The sequence below is a fragment of the Megascapheus bottae genome, chromosome 20 (genome assembly GCF_031878675.1).
Source record: "Megascapheus bottae isolate mThoBot1 chromosome 20, mThoBot2.hap1, whole genome shotgun sequence".
In the NCBI taxonomy this organism is placed as follows: domain Eukaryota; kingdom Metazoa; phylum Chordata; class Mammalia; order Rodentia; family Geomyidae; genus Megascapheus; species Megascapheus bottae.
In genome coordinates, this window is record NC_143528.1 from 42,101,650 (window position 1) to 42,123,570 (window position 21,921).

General features: G+C 46.0%; 1 protein-coding gene and 1 non-coding gene across 2 annotated transcripts in view; both read left to right on the forward strand.

The window, feature by feature from the left end:
• Csmd1 (CUB and Sushi multiple domains 1) overlaps positions 1 to 21,921 on the forward strand; it is a 705,832-nt gene that overhangs the window by 77,482 nt on the left and 606,429 nt on the right. The gene's annotated exons all lie outside the window — the stretch shown is intronic.
• Positions 13,598 to 13,702, forward strand: LOC150049512 (U6 spliceosomal RNA). The gene has a single exon (XR_016539058.1). It is a non-coding gene; the product is annotated as a U6 spliceosomal RNA (small nuclear RNA).

Genomic DNA, 21,921 nt, shown 5'->3' on the forward strand with positions numbered 1-21,921 from the left:
ACAATTTAATTTTAAAAAAAGGAGCAATATATTAAAATTTCCACCCATGAAACTTCAAGAAGAAATTGCTGGTGTACCCTGGTGGAGAACGCGCTCAGTGGGCCCCAACTCAGGACTGGGGGTAAATGACAGGCTTTAATTGAATTAGAATTCGCTCTTCATCTCCATCCTCACATCAGTGATGCCATTGTAGGATGTGTAGTTAGTAAGGACAGCCCAGTGGGGGCCCCGCTGAGCCCATCCCTCTGTATGACCCACTGCAGGCGGGTCCCAGACCCCAGGCCCCAGGCCCCAGGCCCCAGCTCAGGCCGCTGGTCTCTGGAGTTACCTCCATCTAATGAGCATTTTTGTGCTTTGGGATTCGCGTTTCTCCTTCTCCTTTTCCTAATTTCTTATTGTCCAATTTTCAGTTCTTGACAGTTTCTTGATCATTTGCTTTAAGTTGCTTATCAAAATGGAGAATATCTTGGTAAAATTTGATTATAAAAGTCTTATCCACATATATGAATATACTTAAGCCCATTATATATGTGTGTGTGTATTATACATGTGTCTGTTATAGATATGTATATTTATATGTACATATATGTGTGTGTGTGTGTGTGTGATATGTGTTCTTCAAAAATCATCTTTCAGTGGGAAAAGGTACAAGAGTATAACTATACTGCAATTGAATATAAACTTTGCACAATCATTGGAAGGGGAGTTGAGAGGGAATAATATGAGCTGAGACCAGTGTGACAGGACCATTACAAAGTCCACTCTTTCCAGATGGTGAAAACAGATTCTACTTCGCTATATTTTTATGCACACATGTGTTTCTGAGAGAGCAGGAGAGATGAAGTTAAATTTTAGCTCTTAGGTCTTGCCACGTGGCTGGATCAGAATTGTTAGAGACAAATAATTGCCACTTGGTGCAGAGAATTTCCAGGCTATATCTCCCAGTATCTACCTAACCTGTCCAGGTCCCCAGAGTGAGGAACTTTGCGGTGACACAGGAACTTTGGAGGAAGCTCCCAGATGGCAGGAAGTCAATTCCGAGCTGTCTGGACAGAATGGGCTGTCGCTGTGGTGTTAGTTTTGACATTAGTGTCTATATTTTGCTACATTTCAGAATTCATTATTGTGTTCTTTGGCATTGGCAGTTGTGTTCTGTTATATATTGAGGTGTAGGCTCAAAAAAAAGTAATTGAACACCTTTGGATTGAGATTATTAGCTTATTACTGTGTTGCTAAATTATTAACATCCTGACTTTGGCCACCTTAATTACTCTGGGCTGTACTGTGGTATAGACTGGAAAGCTCTGCGCATGATCTGGTTTATCAATCCGAGACAAAGAGGGCAGGAGAAGCCCTCAGGTCACACGTCAAGGAAAATCAGAAATGTGGGAGCCTGGATTTCAGCCTTTCCCTGAGACACATTCGATGCAACCCGGTGATCCCTCCCTCGTACTCCGGCTCCTCAGGGCCAGTCGAGGATTCTGCTTCCAAAGGTGGGTGGTGGTTTCATTCGGGGAGGTGAACGTGAAGTGTAAAATGAGGGTGGATCGAAAAATTCCGTTAATGAATAGGAAAGCTGAGCGCATCTTGACACAAACCCTCTGAAATCTGAGAGATTTCCCCATTTGCTGAGACGCCTTGCAGGCAAGTTTAAACACAATGATAGTTTGCATGTACGCAGAATGATGGGAATTCTCTCCTAGAAGAAGTGGTGAAACCCACCTCCTTTCTGAAGGCACCTGGGGAGAAGATGTGTTGAGGATGCACACTCATTGGTGTAAAATCAAAGAAACGGGAAGGGAGAGGCCCAATGTGTGTCGGAACATGACCACCGGGCCTCTTCCCTGCAGACATGAGCAGGAAAGGCAACATCTGTGAACCTCCTGACGCTTCAGCTGACCAGAGGGAAGAGGGACTGACAGCGACAGACCTGTTCACTCAGCAGCATTCTGAAGGCAGGACATTGCGATGAGGACTTGATAAGATTTACAAATTCCCAGATTCTGTAGTTTGCCACTTTCAAGTCACCCCTGTGCCGAGCCTCCCTCCCCTTCTCTCTGTCTCTCCCGCTTGACTAACATAAATACACAGACACACGTGCATGCCGAGGGAGACAGCTCACCCCAAACTAGTCTCAGAGCTTTAAGAATTGTGCCTAAGTACAATTCTAAGTACAGTTCTTTGCTGAGCAAAGAATCACAAAATGTCAACAGAAAAATGTAAGTCCGTTCCATGGAATAATGTGAATAATATCCTAAATATTTTGAATCACTATTTCCTGCATTTTGACACTAATTGCATTGGGAGTTTCATTGTGACAGATTGCACAAATCAATGTGATACCTTGGGGAAGCCAGGCGAGAGGTGAGTGTCTAGACTCAGAGCCACGAGTTGGTTCTGGAACAGCAGACATTTCACCGGTGTCCCTGGCTGGCACAGAGACCTCAAGCATGAGTTAGCCTCAAGAGACAAAACTTTGTCTTCCTAGCTTGCTGGTCACTTTCAGTGCAGAAGGAAGTGGCAGAGCAACTAAGTCTATGTTAGGTTTCCCATGAAATCTGGGCTGCCCCGATCCAAGAGGCTGTGGTGCAGACTTGTCTGTTGGAGAGAAGGACACATGTCTTTCCTGGCTTTTCTCCTGCCCTCCACTCTGGGCAATCTTGTGTGAGCAGCAGGCAAGGCAAGGAGCTGGATCCTCAGAGTCCTGTGGTAAATCTACCCGGCTGCTTCCTGCTGAGAGCTGTGCTGTGCTCACAATACACCTGAGAGAAAGACGTTGGAGCGCTCTACAAACACAACACGTTAGGACTGGTAGATTCTAGTGAGGAGTGAAATTTCTCAGAGAACAGCTGAGACTCTCCAAGAGGCAGAGACACAGAGGTTAAGTGATTTGTGCTAGGGGTCAGCTCAGAGCGACAAAGTTTCCAGAGGTCCAGTTCATTTTATAACCATGGTTTGTTTATCTTACTTTAATAAGATAGCTGTAAGGTCTTATAGGATTAAGAAAAATAAGAAAACATTATGGTAGGAAAAACATCACCATCATAGCAGCTATGGTAGCCTTCTAAACATACTCAGGTAGAATGAGAGGCTGTACATGAGTTTCTTTTTTTCCGGTTTTTAAAAAATTACTTTAGGTCTTTACGAAAGTCGTCTTCGTGTTGTAGGAGGCACTTATCACTAAAGCTTCACTTCAGTGCCTGCGTACTTACTTTAATCTGGGTGATGCCTTTATGCATCAGAATGACACAATAGTTCCTTTAAAGGAAAATATCGTTCCGCTGGAGAGCTCACACATGCATTGTTCCGGGAGGGGGCTCGAGGTCTAGGCTGGGCACCCAGGATTGTCCTCAAAGGAGACTCACCCTCAAGAATTGTCCCACAAGGGAGCTGCCACCCCCGTTTTATCCTTTTGCTGTTTAGAGAAATGGACCTGGAAACTAATGAGCAGTCCTCTTTCATCGAGCTTTGCTCTTCCAGCCATGTTCTTGGACTTGTGTGGAGGGAGGGATGTGGACAGAGCAGACGATGATCTCATGGGGGCTGGGAATTATTTGAGAACATCTGGCTGAATGTTCAGAAGAGCCTTGTCTGCACCGTGGAAGTGCAGTGGGCAGTGCAGTTTCTAAGCAGCCACCGAGAGCGGTGACCATGTGGCTCACGGAAAATTCCACCAAAGACAGCGATTTCTGCTTCTCGGAAAATATCTCACTGCGTATCACGTGAAAGCCAGGATTCTAATCGCACATGACCTCACGCTCAGGTATGGGGAGCCGAACACAAGTGACTTCTGAGAAGTGCAAAACGGATTTCAGTTTCCTGACGCTCATTGCTTAAATTCTGTTCAGGTTTCAAAAAGATTGCACCAAAGGTTTTACCTCTGCGTGTACTATGATTCAGCCAGGCTGTTCAGGTGTATATGCATATTTTTGATTGCTGAAAAGAATGAACACACACACACATGCATACTCATCCGCATTGGTGGCTTGTTTTCCTCGCTTGGCTGCAGTGATCACGGGTGTGAGCGCCTCTCCTCACCCGGTGGGCAGTCTCTTGGACACAGGCATGGCCTGGCCTCGCTGCATGATGGAGTGGTTGTGTGGGTCCTGTTCTGAGAACCCTCCATGCTGGTCGATTCTCCTGGTCGATTCTCCTTCCCAGATCTGAAGAGCCACCGCTTCCATCACTAAATATTACCGAAGCAAGGCTTATTTCCAGTTCCATGCTGTGGGGGCTTCTTGAGTTGTTTCCCATGTTTCAAGACAATGAAAGAGTGCAAAGCCATGTTGTTGGAAGTAAAGTTGCATGTATGACATGTTACGCAAGGTAGACATCCCGGCACGTGGTTTTTCACCGGGGTCTCATGTTCACATAGAGTCACAGGTTCTGCCTTTTGTTTAACCCTCAAAGTTAGGCTAAATGATTTAATAATGGCATCTTGGCCAGAAGCGTGGCCTAGTGGTAGAGTGCTTGCCTAGCATGCATGAAGCCCTGGGTTCAATTCCTCGGTACCACATACATACAAGAAGCCGGAAGTGGTGCTGAGGCTCAAGTGGTAGAGCTCTAGCCTTGAGAAAGTCCAAGGACAGTGCTCAGGCCCTGACTGGCCCAGGACTGGAAAAAAACCTGGCAACTCACTATATGTGCTTCTAGCCACTTTGGACAGTACTGAGGCAGGGAAAGAGAAGAAGAATGCACTAACTATAGACAGACAGAAGGTAGGACCGGTGGTCTTTTGTTATTCGCACCAGGTTAAAGTTGTGGAATGTCTGCTTGGGGAATCCAGCAGCGTTTCCTAAGTGTCCCTGAGGACAGGGCGAGGCCAGGCCCCCTACTATGCTGAGCCCACCATGCCCTGTCCACTCCCACGGACTCTGTGTCCACCTGCATGGAGACTCTGACCTTGGCTTCCTACTCAGAAACCAAGTCAGTGTAACAAGAGGTTAAGTGGAGAAAAAGAAGACTTTTCAATCATCTAGTGTTGTTTTTATGCTGTTTTTTTGTTTGTTTGTTTTTGCAAGTCTTAGGCTTGAGCTCAGGGTCTGAGCACTGTCCTTGGGTTTTCTAAGGCTAGAGCTCTACCACCTGAGCCTCAGCACCACTTCCAGCTTTTTTCTATGTATGTGGTACGGAGGAATCAAACTTGGGTCTTCGTGCATGCTAGGCAAGCACTCTACCACTAGGCCAAACTCCCAGTCCCTCAATCATAAAGTGTTTTTAAAAATCTTTTTTATCTCTATTGCAGATCTCTGCTAGTAGAGCCCAAGGTTTCTACTGATTATGACGAATGAGGGAAACCATTGAGCCTAAGTTCCTTTGAGTCTGGCTTGCTTCACTTAATATGATTTTTTTCTAAGTCTTTCCATTTCCTAACAAATGGGGCGATGTCATTCTTTCTGACAGCAGCATAGAATTCCATTGTGTACAAATACCACAACTTGTTGATCCACTCATCAACTGAGGGGCATCTAGGCTGGTTCCATATCTTTGCTATGGTGAATAGTGCTGCAATGAACATTGTTGTGCTAGTGGATTTAGTCTGTCCTTGTTTCTGGTCCATTGGGTAAATGCCAAGTAGTGGAATTGCTGGGTCATAGGGGAGTTCTATGTTTAGCCTTTTGGTTATCTCATATTGTTATAGTATCTCACTTTGTTATCTGATATATTGAACTTATTTGTATTTGGTTATTTGAAATTTGATAGGGAAGGGGGGAAAAACAAGACAGGTGGGGGGTGTGGGGGGGAGGGTAATGGGTACCAAGACATGTGAAAGGGTATTAATGTATGTGAATTAATGCACCTTCTATCTGGCAAATATCATGTAACCCTTTTACTAATTACAATAAAAAAAGACAAAAAAATAAATAAATAAATACAGAAAAATATCTTTTTTTATCATTACATATAAAAGTTAATCATAGGATTGAAAAATATTTTTAAAATCTGCATTCTAGGAATTTACTGCAAGGCTATTATCCAACTTCAAACTAGAAGTAATAGCATTGTTATGCTAGTTTAAGAAAGCATTTTAAAATGCTGATTAAATTATAACAGGAATACTTCCTTCTCTTTGAAAATTTAAGCAATAGTATATGTTTTTATATTGATAATGTAAAATATAATTAAGTAATCATTATTATAGTGAAGGATGGAATAAAAATTACAAGATATAGAAAATGTCACTTTAATTTTTCTAAAATTCAATTGTTATTTAATTAGTTACTCATATATCATCATATTTTTAAAGTGAGTGAAAATTCCAAGTTTTCTTAATGAACATCTGAAGTCAAATCATACATTATATCTCAAATGAAGTTCTTTATTGAAAACAGATGTCCTGTCATAGAAATAAAACTTGTTATTCATAGTTAACAAATATATTTCAATATTATCCTGTAAAGGAAGCCAATGATTCTTTATAAATTGTCTGTACAAAAATTATATTAACAGTTTAAAGCATCTTGTTAAGTTTTTCAGTAATAAGTTTTTATTGGTAACAAGTTTCAAATTACTTTTCATTAGGATATATATTAAACATTGTTTAGAATTTCCTCTGATTTTTTGACAGCATAAATTGATTTTCCTTGTTTCCTCATTTTATTCAATTAAGTTCTATATTATTATTATTATTGTTGTTTGTTTTTTGTTGTTGTTGTTATTGTTGGTCGTGGGGCTTGAGCTCTATGTCTGGGACCGCCTCTGAGCGCTTCAGCTCAAGGCTATCTCCCTACCCCTTGAGCAACAGCACCACTTTCAGTTTTCTCGTGGTTAACTGGATGTAAGAAGCTCACAGACTTTAGTGCCCGGGCTGGCTTTGAACCTCGATCCTCAGATCTCAGCCTCCTGAGTAGCTAGGATTATAGGTGTGAGCCACTGTACCTGGCCAAGTTCTAAGTTATTAGCTTATTTTATGACAACAAATGATACAGATTCTTAAAGTATAAATTTTTACAATGAAATCTTGCTGCTATCAATTAACTGTTTGTGACAGTGAAATATGTTCCCTCCCAGGACAGATCCTTAGGTTGTCAACTCAGTGAGTTGCAAAGCATGTGGTTGCTTGAGATGGAAAGCCATTGTAATTTCCTTAAAATCTACAGACTAAGACATTTCAGTTTGCCTAAAAGCTTAATTAGAGAGTAGCTCCCTTATTCTATTTTAAGATACTTTTTGAGCCTTTCTCAACAGAAGAGGAAGAACTATACTTCAACTCGGGCATATGGGCAGATGTAGTGGGTTTTGTTCCAGACCCTTGAAATTTAATGCTAATGTCAAAATAAATCAAATCACAGAGATATTTTTAATTTCTCAGTGCATATAAGAATCATGTTTGCATTATGTGCAGTCTACTAAGTGTGCAATGGTAATTATTCCTGAAAACCAATGTCTCTAATTAAAACATCTTATTGATGAAAAAAACTGCCGACTGCCCACCTGCATCTGGGGCTTGTGATGTGTCTGCTGGTGGGGGCTGCCTGTTTGTCCTGGGGCCTGCTGTCTGTCCTGGGGGCTTCCTGTCTGTCCTGGGGCCTACTGTCTGTCCTGGGGGCTGCCTGTCTGTCCTGGGGCCTGCTGTCTGTCCTGGGGGCCTGCCTGTCTGTCCTGGGGGCCTGCCTGTCTGTCCTGGGGCCTGCCTGTTTGTCCTGGGGACTGTCTGTCTGTCCTGAGGGCCTGCCTGTCTGTCCTAGGAGGCTGCCTGTCCTGGGGCCTGCCTGTCTGTTCTGGGGGCCTGCCTGTCTGTCCTGGGGCCTGCCTGTCTGTCCTGGGGACTGCCTGTCTGTCCTGGGGCCTGCCTGTTTGTCCTGGGGACTGTCTGTCTGTCCTGAGGGCCTGCCTGTCTGTCCTAGGGGGCTGTCTGTCTGTCCTGGGGACTGCCTGTCTGTCCTGGGGACTGCCTGTCTGTCCTGGGGGCCTGCCTGTCTGTCCTGGGGCCTGCCTGTCTGTCCTGGGGGCCTGCCTGTCTGTCCTGGGGCCTGCCTGTTTGTCCTGGGGACTGTCTGTCTGTCCTGAGGGCCTGCCTGTCTGTCCTAGGGGGCTGCCTGTCTGTCCTAGGGACTGTCTGTCTGTCCTGGGGACTGTCTGTCCTGGGGACTGTCTGTCTGTCCTGGGGACTATCTGTTCTGGAGACTGTCTGTCTGACCTGGGGACTATCTATCTGTCCTGGGGCCTGCCTGTCTGCCCTGGGGGCTGCCTGTCTGTCCTGGGGACTGTCTGTCCTGGGGACTGTCTGTCTGTCCTGGGGGCTGCCTGTCTGTCCTGGGGACTGTCTGTCTGTCCTGGGGGCTGCCTGTCTGTCCTGGAGCCTGCTTGTCTGTCCTGGGGGTTGCCTGTCTGTCCTGGGGGCCTGCCTGTCTGTCCTGGGGGCTGCCTGTTTACTTGTAGGGCTTTCCACTGACAGAGCAGTGTTTCGAAAGGCAGTGGCAGTTTCTGGAAATGAGACGAGAGTGCAGTTTGTTGTTTATTGGTTCTTCCTTTCACTGAAGAGTGGCTTTCCTGTAGCCTGAAATGCTAGTTGGTAAGACCTGACCACAGGAGCCAGTCCTTCCTGAACTACCCCCGCTACCCAGGAGACCCCATCTGAGAAAGCAGCCTGTTTCCCACTCTGCTAGCAGTTTATCCTGAGTTGCTGCTCCCCTCATGCTCCTGAGGGTTGGATCACCTTTTCTCAAACTCCCATTCCTGGTGCAATTTTGAGCTTCTGTGTTTAACTGTGAATGTTCTTGAAGGAAGGAGGCATGTCAGTCACTCCCGGAGGGTGACATGATGTGACGTGGTTCCATAGGTGAGGAGCATGCCCTTGTATGGCAGCTGTAACCTTACACAAAGCCCCCATGCACAGCAAAACTCTGAGTTGTCACTGTCCAGGCGTGCAGTGGCACTTTCACACTCATCAATGTGTGCAGACAGCGTGCCACCCCCCAGGCCATCTCTGTCAGAGCCTTAGTCCAAGTTCGTTGTCAAATGGCAACAAGGAATTTCTCGTTCTGAGCATAAGTCCCAACAGTGGGCTTAAAATATTCCAAAGCCAGGCTGTGCACCAACAAATGACCGCAGTCCAGGGGTCCCAGGACTTGAGGATGCCTTTGCTTTCCACGGCCCGCCCATGGCTTCCTCCCTGGGGAGTGAGCCTGTCCTTTGACCCTGGGAAGCCACTTTGGCCCTCCCAGCCCTTCTTTTCAGGCACAGGCTGTCCGTCTTCAGTGGCAGTCTGTCTGTTCCTGGCCGGCCCAGGTTGGTGAGCATAGCCAGGGGTGGAGAGTGGCTTGCCTGCTCGTCTGCACGAGCAGGTGTACGTTGCCTTTCCCTGCCTGTGTGTGTCCTGGGGACAGCTTTTATCCTCAGCCGTGGAACTGTCTCCACTGGCTCCTCACCAGCCTTCCGCAGCTTCCTCAGCCTCTCAGCTGTGGGGAAATCAAGCAGCGGTGGCTGGCTTTAGACATTCCTCTGCTTTTGCATAGATATGGCTAGATCTTCTAGCTAGACCACTAGAACTTTCCAGAACAACTCTATCCTTCCTGGATTCACCAGTTTCCTTCAGGAACCTTCCACTCACAGTGTGGCTCAAGGCTCTGCACAAGAGTCTTCGCCTGGGGCAAGAACTTCCTGGCACAAGTCCTGTCCAGCTGTGGTCTGGAGGCAGTCTGGACACTTAGTGGCCAATGTTGGTGGCTTAGGACAATTTCAATATTTTTGCCTTCAAGAATAGGGCGGCTCCAGGAGAGAGAGGAACTTCATGCATTAAGTTTGGCATAGTATATGTATGTGATTTGCCTGCAAAAATAATTATAGTGGGAATATCAAAGATGGTAGATCACAGATTGCCAGTAATTGTAACAGAAAAAGATGTAATATTTCCAGAATTATGAAAACCATGCAGGGGCGGATCATGTGTGGCTGGAAAAATTGGCTCAGAGAGACATACTCTGTGGAGAGATAGCACAGCCTTCAGTTTGTAACACTTGCACTAAAGTCAAGCGCAGTAGAACACAGCGTGGGTGTGTGGGAGTAAAAATGCACACTGATGCGGTGTGGCTGGGTCTGTAACATGCATCAGAACACAGGGGCAAGAGAGAAGCAGGACGTTGCCTCTTCTGTCCACGCTAAGTGTTCCTCTGGGTGCATCCAGACTGAAACCGTCACAGGAATCCTTCTCTGCTCGGTTCAGAGCCCATCCTCTCAGCTGTCTAGGATAACTCCACTCCATGTTCTTACACTCCCTGGCAAGAGGTTTCCACTCACTGGAACATTCTCTTGTTAGCCTGTAGACTTCCGTCTTGATTCTCCCGGTGGGGCCCAGACCCAGGCGGTGAGTGAAGTCTTACTGTCTTCTAGAAATAGGTTCTGGTTACAACTTTCTTCTCTAGATTACTAATCTGACATGTTTTAAAAAACAATGAAACGATTGAGCCCAGGGACAAAACTGATTTGGAAAACATGGACTATTACTATCACAGCCATTAAGCCCTACCTATATAATCTAGCTTTCTTTCCAAACTTATTTCAGGACTTGCTGAGAATGGTAAACATAGAAGTATAAGGACAAAAAATATAAAGTGTAAGAATGAAAATAAAACCTTTTGAGTGATGTGGGGAAAACCCAGTTTATTTGGATGACCCCAGCAGCTGCCTCTGCATAGCCCTCTGGGTAGTTCAAGCCTGTGCATTCTCTGTACAAAATCATTTCATTAACTTTGAGTTGCTTAAAACTGTAAATTATGGATAATTCATAATGCATAGCACATTATAGTTTCCCATAAATAAATTCTTTCACTCACAAATTTTTCTTATTTTGTTTCTCATTTTTCATCTATTTTTTGAGCCTTGAACATAAAACTACTGTAGAAGGGTCTGGCTTTTTTCCATACTTTTATAGGTGGGATACAATGAGATAAGACCATAATAAGGATGAAAATCTATTAAAGTAGATTTTTAAAATAATGTAATTGCCAGTTCCTAGCATTCTAAAATGAGTAAGTCAAAATGTACACTTGATGAATGAATGCTGAAGTTAGTAAGATATTACAGGTCGCTCAGAAAGTAAGTCCAAGTGCCACTTATATATGAGTAGAATTTAATGTTAAATCAATTTTAAATAGAAACAAACTTGGCTTCTTGCTACAGGGAAATTCCAAAAGCATTTATTTATATGTTTATAGAAAACCATAATGTTCAATGAATTATCCATAATTTACAGTTTTAAGCAACTCAAAGGCAACAGAAGGAGTTTGTGCAGAGTGCATGGGCTTGAACTACGGAGAGGACTGTGCAGAGAAAGCTCGTGGAGATCTGAATAACCTGGGATTTTTTCCATACTATTCAAAAGTTTTCATTCTTTTCATTAATTTCAGCATTACACTTCTACTTTTGCCATTCTCTACAAGTCCTCAAAGAGAATGAATCTCATGATTCAGTAACCTCACCATTAAGGTGGTTAATGTATGGGAAGTCATTTAGAAGCTCTTTCTTAACCATAGACCAAGATTTGAATTTTATATTAATATTTAATTCTACATAGACTCTCAATTCTTTGGAACATATTTTTTGTCTAAGCTCATTTAACATAATGAATTCCTTCGTTCTTCAATTCATTAATTCTTTCAATAAATACCAGTTGTGTACCATGGTCTTGGACTGTCTTGGTGTGTGGTACTTATAACCAGTGAGGCAATTACTGCCAGATAATCATTCCATCGCAAAGAAACTCAGGGTGAGGAGAGAGGGAGCTCAGAGGGCACACAGACCGTGGCACCGGGAAACCACATAGAAAGGAAGGTGGAGTCCAAGAATTTGGTGTAGATGAAGAAGAAAGTATTCACATGGCGGGAAGAAGGCCAGGATTTGAAGCAGGGCCCTTGAAATACAGAATAACAGGCAGGGAAGAAAAACTGAGAATTCCCTGGAAGTAGTGGAAGACTGTTTCCAGGGGGAGACCTCCGAGAGATGCGTCATCAGAGAGCAAGGCTGGACAGCCGGCAGGGCGCTGCCAGCCTGGGGACGCTTGCCTGGAAGCCTTTGGTGAAGGAATGTGTGCTTTTGCCTATTTGAAAGGATCATTTCCAGTGTTGTTGGTGACACACTGCAGAGGTCTGGGGAGAAGAGGGGAAAGGTCCCGTAAGCGCAGGAGCGCGTTCTCACTGGGTCACAGAGGTAGTGGTGACTGGATTGACCTCTGTGGAAAGTGGATCGATCCCCAGTGCTCATTCCAGGATTGTCACGAAGAAGAGCGGAGGCGTCGTGGACCCAACCCGGGATGAAATGGACGGCATTTCCCAGAGCCTCTTCTGACCGCAGGCTCCCCGCACCTCAGCCTTCCCGGGGACATTGGACCTGTCACCTTGTCCATCCCGGGAATGTGGCAGAGGTGGCTTCGGCTTCCCAGGGACGTTGGACCGGTGGCCTGCAGTCCCTTGCGTTTGCATGGATGTCAGCATGGCTCCATAGATTTCTCGCCCTCCTGAGGGTCCAGGGAGGCACAGGCCTTTCTTGTAAGACAAGATTGTGGCTTTTTATTTCACCTTCCAGTTAGAAAGTCTACCAAGGAGATCCTTCCTTTGGAGCTTGGTTAAGAGACTCACACATAGCAGTCTGCCTCAGTTTACACCTTATACACCATCCTGGCCTTCAAGGGGTTTCTGCCATGCTTCCTTCTTCCTTAGCTATTATCTTCATGTGCTCTAAAATCCTTCCTATGGCCCTAGCTTGTAATTAAGTCAATTGATAATTTAATCATCCTCAGGCTACGTTTGATTCAATAAGATATTGATTATGCATTAAGGTGATTAAGTCCTGGCATCTCCCAGCAAGCGGTGTTGGCAGAACTCAGCGGAGCCCGAGGGAGATCGTGGTGGCACCCATGCAGCCTGCCACACAGGCTGCAAAAAGGTCCTCATACAGCATCTGTGGTTCCTTGAGGATTTGGTTTGAGGGAGAGAGGGGGTGTGCACACAGACGTGGGAAGTCATGCAAGTGATTGCCCTGAATCTTAGCTCCTTGAGAAGCTCAGTTCAAGAGAACCAAGATTTGTGGCCTGCTGGGTGAATGCAGGAGACCCTTCTTGACTGGGAGCTGGTCAGGTGGTATGCGTTTGTCCCCCTGCCACCATGGGGGCTGGGGCAGGAAGGATCGTGGTTCCAACAGCCCCGGGGAAACAAAAAACCCATGAGATTCCATGTCAAATAAAGAGCCTGGCCATGCTGCAAACTCTTGTCATTCCAGCTGTGGTGGGAAGCATGAAATAGGTCCAAACTGCTGGAAGAAGAAGAAAAGAAAAGGCTGAGACGCGTGTGTGCTAGAGATACAAGCTGTTTAGTGTATCAAGAGGTGAAAGCCTGAACGCTTACAGTGGTGTCTGCATCTCCTCAACATAGATTTTGCCTACCATGCCAAAGATTGAAGAGGAAGACATTATCTTCTCCATGACTGCTCTGTAAATGTGTCCCAATGAGAAAGAAGACGTCTAGGAGGGAGACACAGCTATCCAGGCAGTGGTCGTGTACAAACTTTACATACTGTCTTGGTTTCTCTGGACTAAACTGGCCGAGTAGATCCGGAGAGCTGACTGGGTTCCTGAGGCATGCCTGCAGGCCACGCACTGTTTCTGAACAATGGAAGCAGTCTGGCTCAAGGTGGAATGATACGGAGAAGATTATCATGGCCCCTGCACAAGGATGACACACAAATTGGTGAAGCGTTCCATATTTTTGAAAACCTCATATTAAGTGAAGTAAGCCAGACTCAAAAAACATAGGCTCAATGCTTTCCCTCATTTGTCATAATCAGTAGAAACCTTAGGCTCTCCTAGCAGAGATTTACCATAGCCGTAAAACTAGATACATAAGGCCACATAGGATGAGGCTAAATGAAAGGACCTCCAGGTTACAGAAACAAGAGCCATATAAGGTATGACTGTTGTTCTTAATGTACTATGTTATTGCTCATCTCTTTTGCTGTCCCTTGGTTATCTCATATTGTTACGTATCTTATCTTGCTATTTGGTGTATTGGTATATATGTCTATTTGTTTATTTGAAATAGGATAGGAAAGGGGGACAAAATCATGAGAAGGGGTAGTAATGATGTTAAGAAATGCACCTTCTATCTGGAGAATATAATGTAACCCTTCTATTAATTACAATAAAAAATAAACATTCTAAAATTCATGAAATTCTTTAAAGATTTTGTTAGTGTTGGCATTAGGTTTGAGATTTAACCATAGAAAGAAAGAAAGAAAGAAAGAAAGAAAGAAAGAAAGAAAGAAAGAAAGGAGAAGGGAGGAAGGGAGGAAGGACATCTGTCAGACTGCTGTTTGAATCGCTGCCCTTTTTATATATCTATGTAGATATATACACATATATGGATGTTTTCAAGGAAAGTGATGCTAGAGCCAGGGGCTCCTTGGGAAGTTGAGGACACCAGCCCTGCAGGAATGTCCAGGAAACCCCTCTCCATCAGTGCCTACCTGGCCCAGGGAGATGCACTGACTTAGGGCTCTGCGCCAGGCAGCATGGAGGAAGCCCTCAGGACTCCGTCACCACAGAGGAAAGCTGGGCAAAGCCTCACAGTAGGCAGATGGCTGCAAGGGAAGCCAGGCCTCTCCTACCAGCAGGAAGCACAAGTCAGGATGGAAGCCATGGCTTAGCGAGGACTACGCCAGGAGTTCAAATCCTAAGACCACCTCTTCCCCACAATACTTAAAGCAGCGGCTCGTTTGAGAAAACAGAGAACTGTCATAACTAAGCGACCTGGGGATATGTAGAGGGAGAACACTGTTTTCCCTGACCATTCAATCTTCCACCAGATTTCATCCCCTGAGAGAAGCCAGGCGCCTCCAGCTGGGCCATCCTTCCTGGCTGCAGCGCTCTGCAGGAAGCCTGCGAGCTTTCAGGCACCATTTTGTGGAAGGCCGGGGCCTCTGTGCTCCCAGTGGGGACAGGGTGGGGGCAGAGTGGAGACTTGAATCCATCCAGGTGCAAGAGCTACACATCCAGTAATGGGTCAATTAAATAATCTGTGCAGAGACTCCTTATTCCTTGCAATGAATTGCTTTAATTGAATATGAATTGAAGTAGATTATTAGCTGGAACATGTCCCCGAGAGCTTTGTGCAGACAGGAGGAAACTGGTGAGGAGTTCAAACATTGTTTACAGAATGACGCTTTCATTTTTTTTTCTTTTTTTTGCCTTTTTTTTTCTCTCTTGACTCTAAAGAATCTAGGGCAAGACTAAGTGGAAATGTGAAAAGAAATCAAAGCTAATCACTTTTCTCCTCTTCATTTTCCTGCCAGAAAACAAGACTATTTTTTTGTTGTATGTAGGGGCAGCAGAGTGAAATTTTGAGAACGGAACAGCTGAGAACTTTCTGTTCTTCCAAATGTAGAGCTGATCTGGAGAAAAGTCTTTTAGATTCAGCGTAAAGCCCAGAACAGGGCTGTCATACCATAAAGAGGCCAGAAAGGTTGTCTTGAAATCATTTCTACTGTTTGAAATGTGCTCATAAAAGGATGGGAAACTCCTGGGACAGTTATGATCATTTGTTTGCTGATTTCTTTGTTCCCTCTGCTTCGAACACAGTTTCATATCATCTGCCAAGTTAAAATAATGTTTTCCCAGTGCTTCAGCATTTGGTCACGTTTTTCTTTCATAATATATATTTAGGACAACTGGTATTTTACTTGGCATTGTTTTCTTCTTCAAATTTGCATGCTTCTGCATCGCTATTCCTTATTAATTAGCTCTGTTTTCTTTTCCCTTTCCTTTCTCCTTTTCATTTATTGTCTTGTTTCTCATTGCAGCCTGACGTTGTATTTTTAGAATGAAGTGGGGTAGAGATGTGACTCAGAGTCTTAGAGTGCATCCTAGCATGTGAAAGATTTGGAGATGAGTCTTCACATCAATAAATAAGCCAAAGGTGTCAACCAAATAATGCAAGAATGGTATCTAGGGGTCTAAAAAGAATATTTAACTATGGCATTCTTCATACTTTGTAGGAATTCCACAATCCATTTCTGATTATATGCATGGTTAACAATAATCTCGCTCTTGATTTTAGCTTAAGACCAAGACCTAATCCTTATCCAATACTTAATAGAAATTTTGAGTCACCATTTACAGCTCTCCTTGATAATTTTATTCTTATAATTGTAGATATAACAGCATCTAGCTAATCCATCCCTCCACTCGCTCACGTGCGTGTGCGCGCACACACACACACACACACACACACACACACACACACACAGTGGATAAATAGAAAGGATCTATTTTTTATTACCCTGCATTTATTCCCAGGCTCAGTTAATGAACGTAGCTTCCATCCTTCTCCCCAATTTGGATTTTGCAGTTTCATTATCTACACAGTAGGAGTCAGGACCCATTCAAGATACAAGAGCGATCGCTGCATTTGATCATAGTGTCCTGTAAAGAGCCATCCGGCATGTGTACACGGAGGAGCAAGGCAAGGTCTCTGAGCTCCCCAACACACTAAGAGCTGGACCCGTTCACCTCCAGGGCTCCCTGGACGAGAGGCAGGTTCCAGAGGTTTCATGCCCAATACTCAATACATAGCCTACAAAATTAAGAAAACTGAGGAAAGGGGAGTGTGTTGGGGATTGGGGGAGACTGGTGAGAGGGGTGGCCTTGGTCACGATGCATGGTATCTGTGTACTTTTCTGTTGAGTTGCAAGTCCTTCGTACATCAGTGAGAGAGAACAGACAGGGAGTGTCTTGCTGCTGCAGGCCTTCTGTGGAGAGGCTCCATCTTCCCCTGCGGTTCTCACCCCGCCCCCTCCAAGGTGTGCTTTGACAATTAGTATGAGCTACCAGCGGAGGAGGAGTGCTTCCTCTGGGCCCACTCTCTCTGCGCATTTTACATTAAAGAGAAATATTCCATCTCCAGCTCGGTGGCCTGGGTTGGCAGTGGCGGGAGCACTCGGGTGAGTTTCTCAGCGGCACGTGTAGGATGAAACTCCAGTGACACACCCCACGGAGGCCACGCCAGCTCCGCCCAGATGCATTTTGCCTTCTTTGCTGCCTCCTAGAGGCAACGTCTCCTCCCGTTGGGGATGTCAAGATCTAGAACTTTCTCAAGGGGATCCATCCTTCCTCACTCATCCCATCTTTCTAGTACTCTAGAATTGAAGCAGCCGTCACCATACCCAGTGTAACCAGGACATGTCTACAAGGCTTCCAACTAGACAAAGCGCGTGGGTCGAGGATGATGGAAGATGCGGACTCTAGTCTTTCTCTCCTTGTGTTTGTGATAGCCCTTTTCAAACCTAGGGCTGTCAGAATCCAATCCCAGCATCCAAAAAGCACTTGGATAAGGTTCGTAATTGTAGAGAGGAAGACAATGACAATCATATTTAATTTCCAGATGGCTCTGACAAGGACCTTGATTCTCCTGTGTATCTTGGTTGTCATACTGAATTTTTGCAGCGCTCATGAACGTGTTTTGAGAGCAGGATCAGTTGCCTTGCTGAGGACAAGCAGACTATGGCTGTGGAGCTGGGTTCTGACGCGGGGTGTTCTGGCGTGTGACCTGCCCTGTCCTCACCCAGGCCCCACGGGGCCCCAGCTCCACACTCACCTCTCCCCAAGGCCTCGCAGCTTATGGAGTGGAGAAAAGCCCACACTCTCTTCCTGCCTGAGTGCCCAGGCGAGCCTACACCTCCTCCTGGCTTATGCTACTCACCCGTCACCCCACTCCAGCCACGCTCATGACAAGCTGGTGCTCTTCTCATCATTCCAGCTACGGTGAAGTCACTGCTCTCCAATCTACCCGATCAACAGTTATTAGAAACTGTTACTCCCGAGTGATGAACCCAAGCAGGCTAAGTAATTCTCATGATTCTACTTTGATTTATCGTGGAAGCAAACAAGCAAACAAACCTCCCCCCAAAATACATTTGTTTCAGCAAGTCAGAATCTTGCCCTTTGTACTTATCAACAATTCGGTGAATGACAGATACAGCAGTTTTACACCATGTTTTTCCATTCGATGATTACTATGGTTTTCTCGGTATGATGGTAATTTTTATTAATTGTCCAGAACATTCGCATCCACATTACAACTCCCCTATGGTATAGTGACATTGTATTCAAATTAGGCTTTGGAAGAAACTGCTCCCTGCTCTAGAAATCTGTCTTACAAGCTGTAAATCGTTCTCTCCTCAAAAGGCTGTGCCGTGTCAAAATTTGGGGTAAAGCCCTTCTGGTGGTGGCTGGCCGTACGTATTGGTGAAGACATTTTCAGAATCAACAGCAGTGGTGAAAAATCTGATGCATTAAGAACAAAAAAGTATCTGTTAAGGATGAGAAGGTCAGCAATGTACAGTCTCTGTTGTAATGTCTTACACCAAATGCATGTAATTTTTGTGTTCCTGCAGAAAGATAAGATGATGTTAAAATGACCACAATTAAGACTCACGCTGGGTCAGCTGGACGGCCTCCTAAGTGGGCACTCATGTGCTGTCACATGAGTCATGTTTTATGTCGCGGTCCAGCTGGGGTACAGGTGGCGATTGGCTGCCTCTATTCTTAGAAGTGCCATAAAATGAAGAGGTTTGAATCTTCAGTCTCTGCTGCAGAATTGCCTCCAACCACACGCATGAGGTCCAGATGTAAAGTAACAGCCAGCATACTCCATGACCTTGAAGCTGTCACTCAGCTAGCTCTCCTCGTTGATTCGTGACCGTTGTGATGCTTGCCAAAGCAAGAACACCCTGAGATTCCCTGTGTTTACTTATTTCCTGCCTGGGAAAATGGCCAAGGAAAATGTTAGAGAACTCTTTCGGAGTATTTCTGAGAAATTAAAGGTAGATAGATGGCTGTGGACTTTGCTACACCTTTCATTTTGAAGCAACATTTCTTTCGCTTTGCTATTGCCCAAGCTCTCGTGACATCAGTCATCCTTTATGATGTGTCAGTGGGAGAAAATGGCTCTCCACCGCTGTTAAGCTTCATGTCTTGAATGTGGCCATGCAAGAAACAGCCCTCGGGTCCCCTCTGACTGCCTGGGGCCAGATCCTCCTCAGCAGCCTTCCAGCCAGGGAGCCCAGGGCTTCCGTGGCCATCTGGAACATTCCATGTGTGCAGGTGGCCTGTCTGTGGTCTGTAGTTCTGTCCCCAGGACCCAGAGTGGAGCCCAGCTCTGGACAACTGGAATCTCCAAAGAAAACAAAGGCGGGTTCTGTCCAGGTCCGGCCACCTCTGGACTCTACCTGGGCTGGGCAGCTTTACTGAACCTTCACCACCTGAAGACTCTGCTCTGTGTGTGTGTGGTGATGGCTGCACCCTTTGGGTAAGCTTCACCATCCTGCCAGCCGCCTGCCTCCCCGCCCCTGCCAGCCCCCCCACAGCAGTGGTCCCTGAGACACCAGGCTATCCCTCTCAGGAATTACTTTGGGCTGGGAACCCAGACAATGGGCCTGTCTGCGGGGCAGGTGGACCGGGGCAGAGGCCTGTCTGCGGGGTGGGGTGATAAGCCAGTGCGAGCACACTGAGGGGTTTGAGAGGAAGAAACATGGGTGAGTTATTTACATTATATTTCTCAACATTGTGCAGCCAGGAGACAGGAGTTCAAATAGGCCACAGGTGCAGTGACCTTCCTGGCACCAGGTGAAGCTGGGCCTTCCTGTTCCTGCAGCTTCTGTGTGGGGCATGGCGGGGGATGTGGCTGCTCATTCGGCGGGACTTCGGGGGCAATCCCGTGGCTGTGGCAGGATGTGCCACGTTCCCTGGTACAGTGGTCAGATCTCACAGCCGGGGCCCATGCGCCTGGCTCCCAGCCTTAGAAACCAAGGACAGCTGTTGGTACCAAGTCATTTTCCACGGCAGGCCAGTGCAGCTCGGCTGGCCTGTGGTGGGGTCAGCGGCCACCCTTGTTCCAGGTTGTTGTATGCATGTGGGTAAAAGATTCGCCAGATGACCTCGGGTCCTGCCTGGTTCCCTGCTCCTGTGTCCTCTGCACAGCCTGCTCCAGGGTCTGCAGGTCATAAAGCGCCGCCAGGCTTCCTGAAACTTATTCTTCAGTGGGTTGTGGAGAAAACGTCTGCACAACTCCAAAAAAAGGTTTGCAAAGATTAAATCTTAAATTCAAGCTATTTAGCCACAGTGAACAGCTGTTTTCCAGGGCCAGAGCTTTGGCATCTCAGTTGCCTCTCCTTTGCCTGCTGGTGAGATGAGGTGAAAGGTAGTGGGCTTTGACTGTCCTGTGATGTATTGAGAGGTGAGAAGCCTTGTGCACACATCTTTGCTGACGTTTCTATGCATAGTTTAGTTCCTGTTTAGAAGGAAAATCTACTTTTATTGTTGTCTTTAAGTAGTTGTTCAAAGGAGCTGCAGTTTAACAAAGCAGTTTCTGAATGCAAGGTGTGTCTTTCAGCATTCTCATTCACCCTACCCCACCCTTCCCTCACTCTGCTTAATTTTGTAGTAGCTCCACTGAATTCTCCTGTGCTTTTTCCCCTCCATTTGTCCAGCCTTGCCCCTTGACCCCACCCCACCCACTTTGGGTACCTGCTTTCTCTTTCATTTTGCTAAGCTCTGATTTTGGTTTTCTAAGGAATTCTACTCCTTGGATCTCACTTGGATCTACCATATTCTGGTTAACATATGTGTTCCCACTTGTACACAGCCTAATGTGTTTACTTATGAGTTTCTCAGTTAAGTCTGGTTTCCACATACAAGGGAAAACTTGGACCTTTTGTATCTTTCAGCCTGACTTACATAATTTTTTCCCAAATATTTCCATTTCTTTATAAATGGTACAATGTCATGCTTTCTAATGGATGAGTAAAAATCCACTGTGTGTCTATACATGTTCTCGTGATTCATATCGCACACAACCTGAATCTCAAGAAGATTTCAACACACCAGACTTCTTCATGAACCACCCTACGTATAGATTGTATTATCTGCCAGTTTCTTGGTGCTTGATAGCCTCCAGCTGATGAGAAATGACTGGAAGTACTGGTGAATCACAGCTCATCCTCGCCTCCTTCCATGCCGCCCCGAGAAGATGGCTGTGGTGTGGGCACTGGTGGCCTGTGTAGTCAGAGTGGGTGATCCCTCTTCACTGGTCATCACTGATCATGCTAGAGCTAGACTCCTGAAGAACCTGCCTCTCCGGGCCAGGCCTGCTTGTTCTGCTCTACTTGCGAGGGATCTGTGTGCATTCATCACTGACACAAAATGAAAATGAAAAATAAATCCCTCTCAAAATGAATCACTTTGGTATAGTCCTTGAGACAAGTCACCTATCAAACCCCAGAGATCCGAATCGTAAAGGTCGTGTCTCCGGGCCCAGTCTGGGATGTTGAAATTGCAAATGAAATGTCTCTGGGCCGAGTCTGGGATATGGAGATGCCACCCAGATGAAGATGGAGGCCAGAAGGTGCATTCTGAAAAGTGCCCAGGTGCTCAAGGCTGGCTCTGCGGGTCAGTTTCAGGCAGGTGGGCTGAGAGGAGCGGGGTCTACAGAGGGCACGGAGTCAGGCGTCGGCGTCCCCGGGACAGGAAAGCTTGTCTCGCCTGAAGTCTGTGAAGCTCCCGGGCAGAAGGCAGTGAGTGAGGTGGTGCGGGCCTCTCCCTCCCGTGCCACAACCCAACTGTCAGGGACAATGTTTGTGAAAGGAGAACAGTGTGCACAACCACGGACAGGTGTCAGCACGTGAACACAAAACGTGATGCGGGAGAGACGTGTAAACCAGTGAACCATATGAAGAGAAAGAGCAGTGAACTGCACGGAATCTCCATCCCTCAAGAGGCCTTTGCAGGCCCCATCGGAGCTCTTTGGGTGTCAGGCTCTTTTGGTTTTGTTTGTATGCTTGTTCCCTGGAGGTGGTGATTATCCATATTAGACAGTGAAACGTACCCTGAAGTCACCTAGAAGCTTCCGCTCCTGACCCTGTTCTCCAGCCACACCT